The sequence below is a fragment of the Alosa alosa genome, chromosome 14 (assembly GCF_017589495.1).
Source record: "Alosa alosa isolate M-15738 ecotype Scorff River chromosome 14, AALO_Geno_1.1, whole genome shotgun sequence".
Lineage (NCBI taxonomy): Eukaryota > Metazoa > Chordata > Actinopteri > Clupeiformes > Clupeidae > Alosa > Alosa alosa.
In genome coordinates this window covers 19,528,071-19,543,453 of record NC_063202.1, presented here as the reverse complement: position 1 = coordinate 19,543,453, position 15,383 = coordinate 19,528,071, and the positions used below count along the sequence as shown (strand labels likewise).

Genomic DNA, 15,383 nt, shown 5'->3' with positions numbered 1-15,383 from the left:
GAAGCAACAAAAAAACAAAAAAAGGAAAAAAGGATTGAGAGGAATATTATATAACATGCAGTGCGTTGCCAGATCATTTAGCACATAAAGAGTAGCCTACTTTATTTTCTAGGCAAATGTGGAGGTGGATGCTAAATATTTTTTTTCACTTGGTAGCACAGATTAAAGAAGCGAATGAAGGCAAGTAGGCAGAGCTGATCAAGTGCCATTAGTTATTTCCCTCACATGTCTCCTATCTCTGTTGGCTTTGGATCTTTATTGGTAAAAATCAGCTGCACAAATCGCTCCATCGACACACCAGCCACAGAGTTCTGCAGTAGGATCCTGGATAAATGAAAAACTTTCTTTTTTTCTTTCAGGCCTTTTTGAGGTTGCCTACATGAAACATGCATACTAATAATACTAGGTAGCTCATGGAAAACATATGCATGCCACATAATTATTTCATTATTTAATAACAGCTTAGTTTTAACAGTTTTCATCTAGAGAAGACCTCTACCTGGACCAACTGTTGCTATCATACTTTTCACAGAACTGTTGCTAACATACTTTTCTCAGTTTATATATTTGGAAACAAGACAAGGCTCTGCAAACAGTCTGAAAAAAAAAACATCAAACAATCTGAAAAACCCTCTCTTCGTCCTACACCAACATGCGTTCTCAACCTGGACAGCAGGCTCAGATGAGGGACATGGCACCTCCACCCTTCTAATCCCCTCTCCCGGCTACGCACACCACCATCACCAGTGCCATTTTCATGCCATTTTCTCTCTCCGCTTCTGATGACAGCAGCGAGCCGATATATAGGAGACATGTGGAGGCCTTGACACCCACTCCCTGCAGCCACATTAATTAGAGATCAGATGGAATCAAATGAAGCTAGCTTTAAGGCACAGCAATAACAGGGAGAAAAATCCATCCTCCAGCCATCAGTCCGGGTCTTATTTATATCTGAGATGAAGAAGCATTATGCCGCAGGAGCAAAGTTTATTTATTTGTGCATGCTGAGGCATCTTAGTGTGCTTCGCATTCCCACATACAGTGTTGACTCTCTCTTTACTTAAGCTTCCAAGAAAAGTACCAAATCTGCCCAGGGGCAGCTTAGCGTTTATTTACACATGAGGTCACAAAAGATATATAGTTCTCATATGGTTTTATTTTTTGTATTCTTAAGTCTCATTCTGAAAATGATTCATGTGACACATACAGTAGGTGCAGATTTGCTTGATGTGTGTATGCATCAGTGTGTGTGTGTGTGTGTGTGTGTGTGTGTGTGTGTGTGTGTGTGTGTGTGTGCGTGCGTGCGTGTGTGTACAGTAAGAAAAGTATGCAGATCACTGCTAACAACCCATCTTAGCAGAACATGTGCATGACATCACCATTTTTATCATCACAGTGGGTATGCCTCTGCACACTGGTTTATCAGCACCTCAGTAGGAAGCTCTCAAAAGCATGTATAGCTGAAGTTGCCTAGCCCTATAGGCCACTGATCCGAGATCTTTAAAGACCTCTTCTGTACAAATCCCACATAGCCGCCGGCACAGGCTTAGGATCAGCCAACACAACCCTGCTGTTAATCTACGCCACATTGTGCAACAAGATAAAAAGAGCTGGAAGGTTTATGCTGGGTTATTGTATCCAGAGGTGCTTTGGATGGCACCTTATTGATATAGACCTACTGGCATGGACGACGGCCAGTCTTAAGGAATAATTTCTTCTCCCTACTGTATTCCTATTCATTATTCATAACCATTTTCCACCCATTTAAAAGGATATTACAGAATGGAAAATGAACGATGGCATAGTGGCCACAGTTTTTCTTTTTTTTTCTTTCATTGAAGCGGGCTTGTGGGTGGCCCATTATTAGGCTTGGAAACTGATTAAACAATAAGGGATAAATCACTAAGCCACCAAACAGTATTATTTTAATTTAATAGGTATATCTCCATAAAAAAGGATATAAAACTCAGGGATACAATAAGGGCTTGTCATAAATGTAATGTGGGCAATGAACGGTAAAGCCCTCAATGCTTTCTCTTCCTCCTCGAAGCGGTGGCCAAAATCTGCACAGCTCGGCCATTTTTCCATAATGAGTGTTTCTTCATAGCACATAAAATTGACTAAAACCAAGACAGGGAAAAAAAGGTTATCTATGCTTTGTTATTGTCTTAAAAATATCCCCCGTTTCATCAGCAGGTAGTATTAGCATTTTACAATGTTATTGAGAAACAGAGTCTGCCCTGACTAGTGATACAGAAACTGAAATCAACCTCTCTCTGCTATTTTTCAGACAGGAACCTGGCCTTCAAATCTTAGCAGGATCAAATGTTCTTTTCATTTTAAAATGAAGCACAAATGTTTCTCCCCTTCTGTACATGCTCACTCTCATGATGTACCTCCCTCTTCCCCTGTCAGACCACTTTTGATTACTGTGAAAAAGCAGAAGAAAAAGTAAATACGCCGCGGACAGTCTTGCACATAAAGTAGAAACAATTCAAGTCACTTTGACTCAGAAACAGATCCCTAACATACTGTACATAAAAAAACACACAACACACACACACACACACACACACACACACACACACACACACACACACACACACACACACACAGCACACACACAAACAAACACATCCCCACTTACATAAACATTTCTCCCTTCCTAAGCCAGTAATCAAGCACGTTAGACAGGTCTATTTTTGGAGCACTCTGTCATCTCTGTGATGCTGTGAAGGGGATGTGTGACGGCCATGACAGCTTCTTTTCACCGTGCCCAGCTTTTCCTCTTCCTCTCTCTCTCTCTCTCTCTCTCTCTCTCTCTCTCTCACTCTCTCCTGTCCTCCTGGGAGAGGTCCAAAGGCCCTGGCGGAGAGGTTCGGCCGACTGCCGAGGCCTGAGATTCAGTAGGGCCTGCCCGGCACGGCCACTGCCGCTCGTTGCTGCTGCTGCTCCTAATCAGACACAGGGAGAAACTGGCGTGTGTCACGGGGGAAAATATCCTCGGGCACCGTGGGTAATTCCCTGCCAAGCCCCCTTGCTTATGAGAGCAGGGAGGGGGAAAGCCGGGAGAAAGCTCCTTAGCTTCCTGCAGCCCCACAAAAGCCCAGACAGATAATGTGGCACTTTTCGGGCGAGAAATGAATAAGAAGCTTGTCGCCCCGGTGATATTTTTCACTGGTGACTGTCTAACCGTGGTCAGAGCCACCCATCTTTTTTTTATTTCTTCATTCTGTGGAGGGAATTTCGTGCAGCATACATGCAGTTCGCTATGCAGCCCCTGCATGAGAGGTTTATACATGCGGTCCTCAATTATGCCTGTGATGATACAAGAAGAGTCCAGAGGTGCAGTGGCCTGCGTATCATAAGCCGTTTGAGTTTTAATCACTCACGCAGGGCCTAATTCGACAGCATACTTAGTGCTAATCAAGTAGCATTCTCAGAGCCAAGGCCATTGAACATACTTACAGCAATACAATTGACACTTACTATGTGTCTTCTCTCATAAAAATGAAAAAAAAAAATGGTGCTGTATTTTAGACAATAGATTTTGAGACTCTTTGAAGCAAATGTGATTTTAATGTTTCATGGTTGAGTTTTGTGGTGGTGGTAAGAGCGATTACAAAAGTGAAAGTGCTGCAAATGTGCATTGCCAATCTACCAGCTAAACATTGTAATTACGATAAGAAATGAATAAACTACATTTCATATCTCACATTTAAATTGTCATCACAGATAGTCAATTAGTCTGAAGGCAATGAAAAGGTGTTAGAGTTAGAGTACTAAAACAAAAGTGTGATTTCTGAAGATTATATTGATATCCTTGCTACATTTTCACGATTAGTGGGTTGTTTACCTTGTTTCTTTGCCTTATAGATGGACTTTTTTTCCACGCCAGGGACCTAAATATTTCCCTGCCTTAGCATGTCTATTTTGGAAAAATCTGTGAAAATAAACCCCTTAGACGAAGCCATCTGCCCAGCCAAATGCTCTCTCTCTCTCTCTCTCTCAAGCTCCCTTCTCCTCTTCCTATCAAGCTCCAAAAATGAATAAATAGAATTAAAACCAAATGAAATGTTTTGCTCTACAAGTCCCGTGTTGTCAAGTGGAGAGGGGGCTTCACAGCCAACGTGTCCACAGAAGCCCTTAATTGTGGGCTCCATGTGTTCCAGCAATCACAAGGGGGCTTTCTCGACGCATGACTAACAGTCTGCCTGTCTGAAACAAGCAACTGCCTCCTCTAAAGCAGCTTCATGTCCAAACTCACATTCAGCATTTCATTCTTCTCAAAGTAATGGACAATTCAGCTATACCATATCTATTACCTATCAGCATGAATGCGCTCAAAACAATACATGGCCGCAAGTATTCAAATGAATGCAGAGACCCTGGTGGATGCATCAGTGGTATGTACTTGTGGTTTGTCTCTGCTTTCCAAAAATAAAATGTTCTCTTCATGGAGATTGCTCGGAGTTGACAGCCATCACCAGATGTTGTCTCTGTCATTTTCAAGACAGACGAAATAAAATGGAGGTCTGCTGGATGAGTGCATTCGGGATGAGGCTTTCAGACAGGGAAGTGTGTGTGGGTGCCGCACTATACAGTATGTGTGTGTGTGTTTGAGAGTGAGTGAGTGTGTGTGTGTGTGTGTGTGTGTGTTTGAGAGTGAGTGTGTGTGTGTGTGTGTGTGTGTGTGTGTGTGTATCTGTGTGTGTTAGTGTTTATCTGTGTGTGTGTGTGTGTATATCTGTGTGTGTTAGTGTTTATCTGTGTGTGAGTGTTTAGCTGTGTGTGTGTGTGCGTGTGTTGTGTGTGTGTGTGTGTGTGTGTGTTGTGTGTGTGTGTGAGTGTGTGTGTGAGTGTGTGTGTGTGTGTGTGAGTGTGTTTATCTGTGTGTGAGTGTTTAGCTGTGTATGTGTGTGTGTGTGTGTGTGTGTGTGTGTGTGTGTGTGTGTGTGTGTGTGTGTGTTGTGTGTGTGAGTGTGAGTGTGAGTTTGTGTGTGTGTTTTTGTGTGTGTGTGTGTGTGTGTGTGTGTTGTGTGTGTGAGAGTGTGAGTGTGAGTTTGTGTGTGTGTGTGTGTGTGTGTGTGTGTGTGTGTGTGTGTTTATCTGTGTGTGTGTGTGTGTGTGTGTGTGTGTGTGTGTGTGTGAGAGAGAGAGTGTGTGTGTGTGTGTGTGTGTGTGTGTGTGTGTGTGTTGTGTGTGTGAGAGCGTGAGTGTGAGTGTGTTTTTGTGCGTGTGTGTATGCGGGTGTGTGTGTGTGTGTGTGTGTGTGTGTGACTTGCCAAGGGACAACGCAGTATCCTCACATGACTGATTTTGTTGCTGTGTGTTGTGGAGAAAGGAACTGGAGAGGGCAAAATAAGACTCTTCAAATAAATACAGTATGTAAATTGTTTACAGTATTTATATTGTTAGATAGATAGATAGATAGATAGATAGATAGATAGATAGATAGATACTTTATTGATCCTCAAGGGGAAATTCAAGAATATTCAAGTTTACAGTATGCATTGGATATGGTAATTAATATGTCAATAAGGGAAGCAAAACTGGTGCACTCTCAAACCAAATAGACAGTTGAAATTGCCTAATATTGAGCCATAGCACAAGAGGGTCTTTTTTGTGAGGAGGTGTTCCTTTACATTTACCCACTGAGTTAGTAAGTATAAGTATATACTCTTTTGATCCCGTGAGGGAAATTTGGTCTCTGCATTTATCCCAATCCATGAATTAGTGAAACACACACAGCACACACAGTGAGGTGAAGCACACACTAATCCCGGCACAGTGAGCTGCCTGCATCAACAGCGGCGCTCGGGGAGCAGTGAGCGGTTAGGTGCCTTGCTCAAGGGCACTTCAGCCGTGCCTACTGGTCGGGGTTCAAACCGGCAACCCTCCGGTCACAGGTCCGAAGTGCTAACCAGTAGGCCACGGCTGCCCCATGCTCTCTTCCTAGCCAGCCACAACCACACCCTTTACTGTCATTCTCTCTCTCCCTCTCTCTCTTTCTTTCTTCCTTTACCACTAAATCTGCAGTTTCCTCTCACCCCTCCGCCATCTCCTTCTCCTCCTCCAGCAACCGCCATGCATTTTTCACTCAGCTTTTTCTTCACGCAATTAGGAAGCAATACCTGAAGCACTTCCCACATGCATGTTTAAACAGTGTGGGCTTGCCTCCAAGGAATGGCTGCTGAGATAATGGAGTGTGTGCTTGAGTTTTGTGTGTGATTGTGTTAGTTCATATAAGGGTGTGTGTGTGTGTGTGTGTGTGTGTGTGTGTGTGTGTTTCGTATGTGTGATTGTGTTTTTGGGTGCGTTTGTTGTATGAGTGTGTGTGTGTGTGTGTGTGTGTGTGTGTTTGTGTGTGTGTGTGTGTGTGTGTGTGTAGGACTGAAATAATAACCATCTTCACACAATTTGACAAATTCACATGCTGGAATGTCCTATACAACATACTCAACCCATTACAAAGACCACCAACGTCACTTGATTTTCTGCAAGCAAGACTTGGGAAAAGGGCCATTCCTAGTGAAGTGATACGCCTATCACATTCTTCTGAAATATAACTGCTGGTGTAACTACAGGAATTACTAAAACAGGGTTAAGAATAACTAATGTGTTATCCTACAGTAGATGTACTACTGTATATAATTGAAAACTAAAGGATATGTATTAATTGAAAAACAAATTAATTGATTGAGACTGTGTATTGATAAATGAAAAATGGGTATTGTTTATTATTATTATTATTATTATTATTATTATTATTATTATTACCATTATATCTTTTTTTTATCTAAGGCTCTCATACAAATCAGACATGTTGGTTAATATTGAATAAAATCACTTCTACAAGAATGCTGAAATGCTTCCTCATATCAACCAAACCTATGGACTGTTCGCCGGGCAGGCATGTATGCAGCTTCAGGACCTTGGACAGCAGCTAAGTCTTTGGCTTGGCAGCAGAATTCCAGTAGCATTGAGAGCCCTATGGAGAGCTCCATCTCAGTTGCTACCATTGCATTTCAGTTACATGTAAAACTGGCAGTCATAAACTGAACTGAATCCAAAATCTTTGGATGCATATTATTTTAATTTGGGAAAGTATGATATGTTTATTATAGACTTAACTTTATCTGCTAAATTAAAATGGCAGAATTGTCATGGTATTCAGTCCCTCCAGGAATTCGCGATGTTGCGATCGCACCAATTAATGCAAATTCAGCAAATCGTCGTAAATTCTGGGCGACCTGGCAATTTTGTGCAAACACTGCAACTTTTTCGCAAATTTGACCAATCATCATGGTTTCCCCGTGAAATTTCACCTACCACAACAGCCCCTCGCGCAGAATATTGACTCAGATGCCACACTCACTTCTGCAGAGAGATTGCCCTATCTTGTTCACTCCTCTGCAGTTTTGATGACAATAAATAGAAGGCTAACGTTAATGATCTGCTTTACTTGCATCTGTCATCTCAACCTAGTGTTGCTAACCTGCCTAAGCTATGAAAGTAAGTTAATTAAGGCCTACTTGGTTTACTGACATTTGAGTAGGCTACAATATGAAACCCATTGGCAAACGTTTACACCTGGAGATGTCCTTTTAGCTCGTGTCATGTTTGCTAGCTTGTGGGCTCAGTTTGTGTAGTGCAGTGCTACCAAAATCATATAAATTAATATTTAGTTTAACTATTTAATATTTAATATTAACATTTAGTTTAACTAATGACATAGAAAACATCCCGAATTCTATCCACATATCGTAAGGCACTATGCAAAAAGTTATTTCCAGCCTTAGCCGAACACAGTGAGATGCAAGTGTTCCAATCCACTTAGATATGTTATTACGCTACTCTCACGTCCTCAAAGTGGCAGGCAGTCAATTAGACTTATACACCACCAATGTAATAACATTAAAGAAAAGTGTAGTCTAATAGTTTAAATCAATATGAAATTACTAGATGCTTAGTTGGCTATCAGTAATTATGCAAGTCACAGAATATGAATTATTAAAAAGATATGAACTTAATATGAATTACAACATATATGAATGTATTGAAACATATGACATTATGCCATCTCTTTAGGGGGCTGTCTTTTTTGGACAGTTCTACGAAAGGTTATAGGCCTACTGCTTTGTGAATTACCCCAGTCAAAGTATTTACACAAATAAAGTAGGCCTACTTTGATTTTCTGTAACCCTTACTATTTACCTTTATTTATCCTTTTTAAAAAGCATCAAGATGATCCGTGTAATTTGTTCTTACCTTAATATTGGGACTAACCTTAATTACCCTCAATTAAAAAACTATTTGTGCAATTTTCACTTCCTCTCACAATTTCTTCACAACAAACAGCTAAAAACACCGCAACTTCCATCGCAATTTTTTACAAAAGTTGTCGCGAAATCAGGCATTTTAGATCGCAACAATCTCAAAAAATCCTCGCGAAATCCTGGAGGGACTGGGTATTTCATGGGCTTGTGCTTCCTTCCTTATTCCGCATACAGTTCTATTTCTCTGTTTCTTTTAAGACAGAGAAATGTATGCATCACTCAGTATGATCACTGACAACCCCTTATCATCCCTGCACTGTTAGTGTACACATTAAAACACACACACACACACACTCGCACGCACGCGCACGCATGCACACACACCCACACGTCAAAAAATGCGTGCACTGCACAAAAACAAACATAGAATAAGGGTTTATTTACCTCATATATATGCACATGTCACAGGTACACATACACAGAAAAATGGAGATGGTAAATAGAGAAAGAGGAGGAAGAGAAAGAGCAAGGCTGAGAGAGAAATGACTTCTGCCCACACTCAGTGGCTTAAGCCCTTTATTTCTCTTTTGTGAATGACTGGCGATTTTAATAGGATGACTGTCCCTTTCTTGTCTCCCTCTTTTTTTACTGTCAGAGGCTGAGAGGATATCTCTCTCCCTGAGGTATAATTTTGGTAGCTTCTATGCTCAACTCTACCAGCCTGCCAGAGACTCTGCCCTAAGACTGTAATTGAACAGTAAATCTTTCTGGCTTTTTCTCCCCCCTCCCCATCTATGTTACCCTGTCCCCTTTCTACTGGCTCAGTGGTAGAGTAGTGAAAAAAAAACATTGTAATGTCCACCATTCTCCCCAGTCAATGTCTATATGAGAAGAAATAACAATAATAACAATGTTGTTGACCCTGAAGGTGTCTGAGGTTATTATCTCAGTTTGCTATTAGCTTTTTTATTGGTTATTCACCTGAGAGTTTCCACTGTCCTCATTTTACACAGCTCTCTTTTCTCAGTTGAATTACATGCCCAAGGAGAGAGATTTCCACCACTGCATGTATATTGCCACAATTTACATGATTTTGGCTGTCAACTGACAATACAACAATGAGTGATAGTTCCTAGTTCCTATGTCCACACTCTTGTATCTAGCGGTGAATATATGTTGAGGTTTCCAGTGGGGAGACGGTCAAGGTTAAAAGACACAATAAGCCATCATATGCTGATGGTCACACTTTAATCCTGCTCCCATTAAGTGCCTGCAGATTGCTTTCGCTGATTTGAAAGCATGAAGAGGTTGCTGCTGCCATGGCAGCCATATTCCTGCAGGTAAAGAGGAGAGGAGAGAGACGACTGTGTAGGCAGGTGAAGCAGGGGGGAACGGGAGACAGTCTGCCAAGCTGCTCATCGCCGGGCTGTGTCTTCATGCCCTCGCAACTATGGCGACGATGCTGCTACGCTCTTTGGGATGATGTGTTTGGAGGACCTCGTTGGGTGAAGTAGCCACTTTTGGGGTCCTTAATCAGCACTGACAAGAGGCCTCGCAAGAGATGGGCTGAGAGCTCATCTTTCAAAATGATCAGATTGGCAATGCTACAGTACATCTGGGCTTCAACATCTGAAGATGCCCTTTGATATCATACAAGGCATCAGGCAGATGTCTCTCTCTCTCTCTCTCTCCGTCTCTCTCTCATGCTCTCTTTTTCTCACATGACTCTTTCTCTGTCTATCACTCACTCACCTCATCCCAGTGTCAATTGCAGATGGATTCTTTAACCCCCCCACTTCATGTTAACTGATAGCTGTTGTGCACATGCATTGGTCAAGCCATTATGTCCAAGAGGTTTCTTTACCGCCCCTCAAAATGTATAAAATAAACGTTGTGGGGGGCGCTGTGGCACAATTGGATGCCGCATCCATACCATACTTAGGTCCGGTTGCCCACAGGGACCCAGGTTCAAATCCGACCTGTTGTCATTTCCCAATTCCCAAGCCATCTCTCTCCCACTCGCTTCCTGACGATCTTCACTAAGGCCAAATTCCTTACTATGCAGTCAGTTGGAGGAAGAAAAACATGTTTTTATTTTCTTTATTTTCTTTTTTCACCACTGTGGCTTCAGTTTTTTTTACCTCAGGTCAATTCAGGGTCTGAACAGAGAGTGGTGAGAAGGCAAGTAGAAAGCTGGGAGTTGAGAGGAGCAGAGAGGAGGGCCAAACAAGCAGAAAGGGAACTTTAAACAGCATCAGAGCAGGTCACAACAAGCAGGGCTGGGGGAATAAGCGCAATCTCCTTGTGAGAGAGAGAGAGAGAGAGAGAGAGAGAGAGAGAGAGAGAGAGAGAGAGAGAGAAGGGAGCGAAGAGAAACACACTTCACATTTGACTCACAAGCTGGAGGCATTTGTGTCGACCGAACAGAGAGATGGACCAGCCTCTGAAGCCACAGTAGAGATGAGTTAACTGATTGCAGGTGTTTCTTCTCTCTCCCCCTCTCTCTATCTCTCACCCTTGCACTGAATGGTGCCCGTAGCCACAAAGGACTCGTGCGGGATCAAAGATTACCTGCAGGTCAGTGTTGAGTGATGTCAAGTAAACCTCTAATCAACTGCCCAGGGAGGCTTAGAGCCGCACAGTGCCAGACAAACAGCTTGAGAAGCACATTCCATGGTGCCACGGATGTTTATTCGAAGCGACGCTGGGTGGAGAGGTGCCACCGACAGGGCTCTGATTCCAAAATTATACTTATCATATTAATAAGATCACAAACGAGAGTGAAAGACCCTCCTGTGACGTGATGCAATGTAATGTGAATGTCTGATAGATGAAAGTGGGGCGGGGTGCGCAACAGAGGTGAAATTAGTTGTATGTATGGCATCATGACATCATGGAAAAAATAGCCATATTTCAACTACAGGTTATACCTAGAAAGATTTGTTTTAGATTTAGGAAAGGAAAGGGTAATTATCCATGAACTCTTCAGCATTCGGTCAGGACCTTAGAAATAATGTCTTAGATGTGGGGTAGGAGATCATTTCTGAAGGAGTCATTGCTATGTTTTGCTAGTGAGCCAGTGAATTACAAATCAACCTTGTAGGCAATTGCAATATGAGGTAAAGCAGTAGTTAGCACTATTGAGCTTCATTCTTAGGCCCCTGATTTGATTCCTACATGTACTGTATCAGTGATTATGGTCCAGAGTCTATTTATGAAGTCTCACTCACCCACTCATATTTTATATTACACCTTTAATTAGAGAAAACCTGTGCAGCCAGCAGTAGCCGTGGACAAGGAAGTTGTGAAACGACTGTGGGTGGTGCCCTGGAGGACCAGAGCCTCATGTAGGCCTAGTGTGTGGCTCACTAATGTTACTCTGCCACCTGGCAAAGATGGAGAACTACCACTATCATGGAGAGTTACCATGGATGAGACCTACACACACACACACACACACACACACACAAAAGTTCAAGAACTGTGTAGTCTACCAGCCTTCATCATTATTAACAAACTCTGTGACACTTTCTTTGAAGCACAGTCCAATATGTGGGAGTAGGCCTACTGTAGCTCATGGAAACCACGGAGGTTATAGGCTACCTAGCGCTTCAGCACAGCCAGTCAAGGATAGATTGCGGCAACTCATGAAGTTGAAGAACCTGAAAATAGACGCATTCTGCTGTGTGACAGGTAGGTAGGTTGTTTTGGGAGAGATTTGGTATTTATTTTCTGGAACTGTTTCCAATTTGGCTACAGCTTCTCATGTAGGCTACTTAACTGTAGCCTACATAGCCTAATATTGCTAACTTCTGAATTAGCTCAACGATTATGCTTGCTACATATCTAAACTAGTTGAATTTGGGGCTTCTCATCTTTCTCTCTATTTTCGTGGGTGTCTGCATTCTGAGCAAACTGTATTATGAGGGTATTTTTCTAATGTTAGCCTATACTGGCTGGCTACGGCAGGCCGAAAGGCTTTTTACAAAAATGGTGCTCTTAGCCTAACATTTTTGACGTTGTGAAAATACGATAAGGCAGTTTAATTTGCGGCGCTTAATGCTGTATGTGCTACCATGTCCCAATTGCTCATTCCTGTGCGCAAATGTTTTGGATAGGTGTTTTGAGAGGGACGCCAGGACGGGTTGAGGAAGGGCTGTTTTAGTTTGCTTATGTAGGCTATTTTCGCTGTGTTTATCAGTAAGCCTATGGCTCTAATAGCTTTTACTTGCGGCACCCTTAGCTGAGAGTGAATACTGTCACTGTGTAACACTCACCAAAATGTGTGCAAATTATGAATCCATCAAAAACGATCATCATGTAACACCATCTTGTTTTATGATTTTCCTGTCAGGGCTTTATAAGTTCACCTGACAGGGTGGTGGAGGCAACAGTAGCAGGGATAGAGAGTCGGTGGTGATGGACACTAAGAGAGACTTTAGATGGCACTCTGCCATCAAACTGCACATAAGTACAGTGCTCTGCCATTTAGCTGAAGAATAGATAACAGAGAGAGAGAGAGAGAGAGAGAGAGAGAGAGAGAGGGGTGAATAAAGGGAAAGTGGAAAGGTACAAGGTGTGAAGAGAGGAAGGTGTACTGTATACCAAGGCAATGATGTCAGAGGTATTGGAAAGAAGGTTAGTGAGCAGACTGGTCACTAGATCATAGGGGAATAAGGTGGAGAGAGGAGGAGGAGGTGGAGAGAGAAGAGGAGGATGAGGACGGCAGAGGAGGATGAGTTGAAGAGAGGAGAGAAAAAAGGGAGGTTGAGGTGGGAGGGTGGGGTAAGTTGGAGTGTGGGTGTCCAGGAGGGATAGCGGCCTTTGATGGAATGGATGAAAACAAATTCCATAAAGGCAACCTTCTCCAGAGGCTCTCAGAAAGTCCCTCCCTGCGACCACTTTAGCTCATAAAAAATAGGTGACATTACTTTGTCAGGGATGGGCCATCGAAGTGCACTTCGCTCTGACTTGGCTTCATGCAGCAAACTCCCCTGGGACTGGTTTAGGGTCCTGTCACCACTCATTCATAGCCAACACCGATCATGGAGCACAGCCAAGATGCCTCAGCTGCCAATGTGGACATACTTGACCGGCACTATCGTGTCGAAGTACGCCACTAGTTCAGTGGGGTGGAATCAGGCTTGATAGCCTTGCTAGCAGACAGGAAGGGTCAAAGGCCTTTAATCGCATTGTAACGGATGCATTTGAGCCTAAAAGGAAGGAAGGGGGTTTGAGGAGTTTAAAACGGATAAATAAGTAAAGAGCTCTGAAGCTTTTAGAGGGAAGAAGCACGAGAGAGAGAGAGAGAGAGAGAGAGAGAGGGGGGAGAGAGAGAGAGAGATGTTGACAAAGGGGGTCCTCATTCATCATTAATACCCGCCCCTTTCGTATGCCGTTGCTTCCAGTTGGACTGAATTAGATGCCTCCATACCGAAGCTTAATCCCCAAATCCATCCATGCCCCATGCCCGCACACACACACACACGTCACACACACACACACACCTGGTGTCTAAAATCCAGCCTCACTGCATTTTAAAGCAAACACTCACTTGGGAGTTGAAGTGCTAGAGAAGCAATTATCGATCTGATTGATCTGCCCACCTTGACAAAAAAATGTGCACCCCTTGCACTCACGGTTTCTCTTTCTTGCTTGTTTCCCCTCCCTTTCTCCTCGTATCTCTCCCTATCTCACTCTGTCCCTGCTCTCTCTCTGCCTGTCCTCTCCCCTCCTCTCTCTTTCTTTAAATTTGAGATGCTGATAAATATCGCTTGGCGAACAGCGGGTAGAAATCTGTTGCCTGTTGGGTCAAATGTGAAAGCGGAGATAGCTAAAGTCATGCATAAATTCCCTGCCGTCGATAAGCGAATGAAGACACAGACTCTCAATGGCACCTGCTGACGACATCATCAATCAGCTGAGATATGGCTGTGTCAGACTCCTTGAGACAGTGGCAGCCTAGCTGAAGGCTAATGTAATCCAGCATTGACTGGCGCATCCAAGTAATTGAAAGAAGAGAGGCTTAAAAAAAATAGTCATTTGTCATGACAGCAAATCATTCAGTTTGAGAGGAGAAAAAAACATATCAGTTTATTTATCTGATTTAGTCAAGAATGAGTAGTTTAACCTTTAGATCTGCCTATTTTCATATTGAATCAATTCCAGTTACTGAGACAAAAACACTCGATAGGAAACTGATAGATTGTGCCCTATCTGTCGTGTGCAATCTTTGAGACTTTTATCTTTCAGCACACTCAACTATGCATCACCTACCCTTGTCCCACTCTCTCTTTCTGTCTCTAACTCTGTCTATCTACCTATCTCTCCTCTCCTCTCCTCTTCTCTCCTGCTGTTCCCCTTCAAGTTGATTTGTATTCCCCCAGTACTTCCCTCTCTGAGGCCCAGATACTGAGGTGTTTGTGATGGCTTGGCAATGCAACGGATGCATGAGTGACATATCGGTGTTTCAGAAGAGACGCTGGGAAACGATCTGAATTTTTTTTGACTCACAGCTACCACTGTAGTAGTTGAACTGGACCCCCCCCCAAAAAAAAAAAAAAAAACAGCAGCAACAATAACAAAAAAGACAAACAACAAAAAACAGAGAAATCGGGAAACAGAAATAAATTCAAAACTAACCTGAAAAATACAATGGCAGACATGAAATGTTAATCAGTGAATCCATGGGAATGTATTATTGTAGCTATGCAGTACACAAGGCTTTTGTGAGAATATTTGTATTTCATGAATGCAGAGACGGGGCATTTTTATTTATTTTTATCTGAAGTGTGCCCACACAGCTGTAGGCCCAGCACACTTCTAATTAGCCTCCACTGAATTGCAGTTACATAAATACGAGCGCGGGGCAGTGTACACTCACCCCTGAGAGTGCTCTCACCGCATATTGCTCTGGACAAAATGGGATTCGTCCATTATTTACTGTACAGTAAGTCGTCATTTTCGACACAACTGAAACTGAAGGTTTACCAATGAAGATTTTTTGGGTGAGAAATTAATGTGGGAAACCTTGTCTGTGATTGGTAAAAGAGTAGTTTTTGGAGAGTTACTTACTCTCTTTTCACATATTTTTTAATGTTTTGC

At 42.7% G+C, this 15,383-nt stretch overlaps 1 protein-coding gene across 2 annotated transcripts in view; it reads left to right on the top strand.

The window, feature by feature from the left end:
- The window catches only part of lingo2 (leucine rich repeat and Ig domain containing 2), a 261,638-nt gene that overhangs the window by 56,890 nt on the left and 189,365 nt on the right, over positions 1-15,383 (top strand). The gene's annotated exons all lie outside the window — the stretch shown is intronic.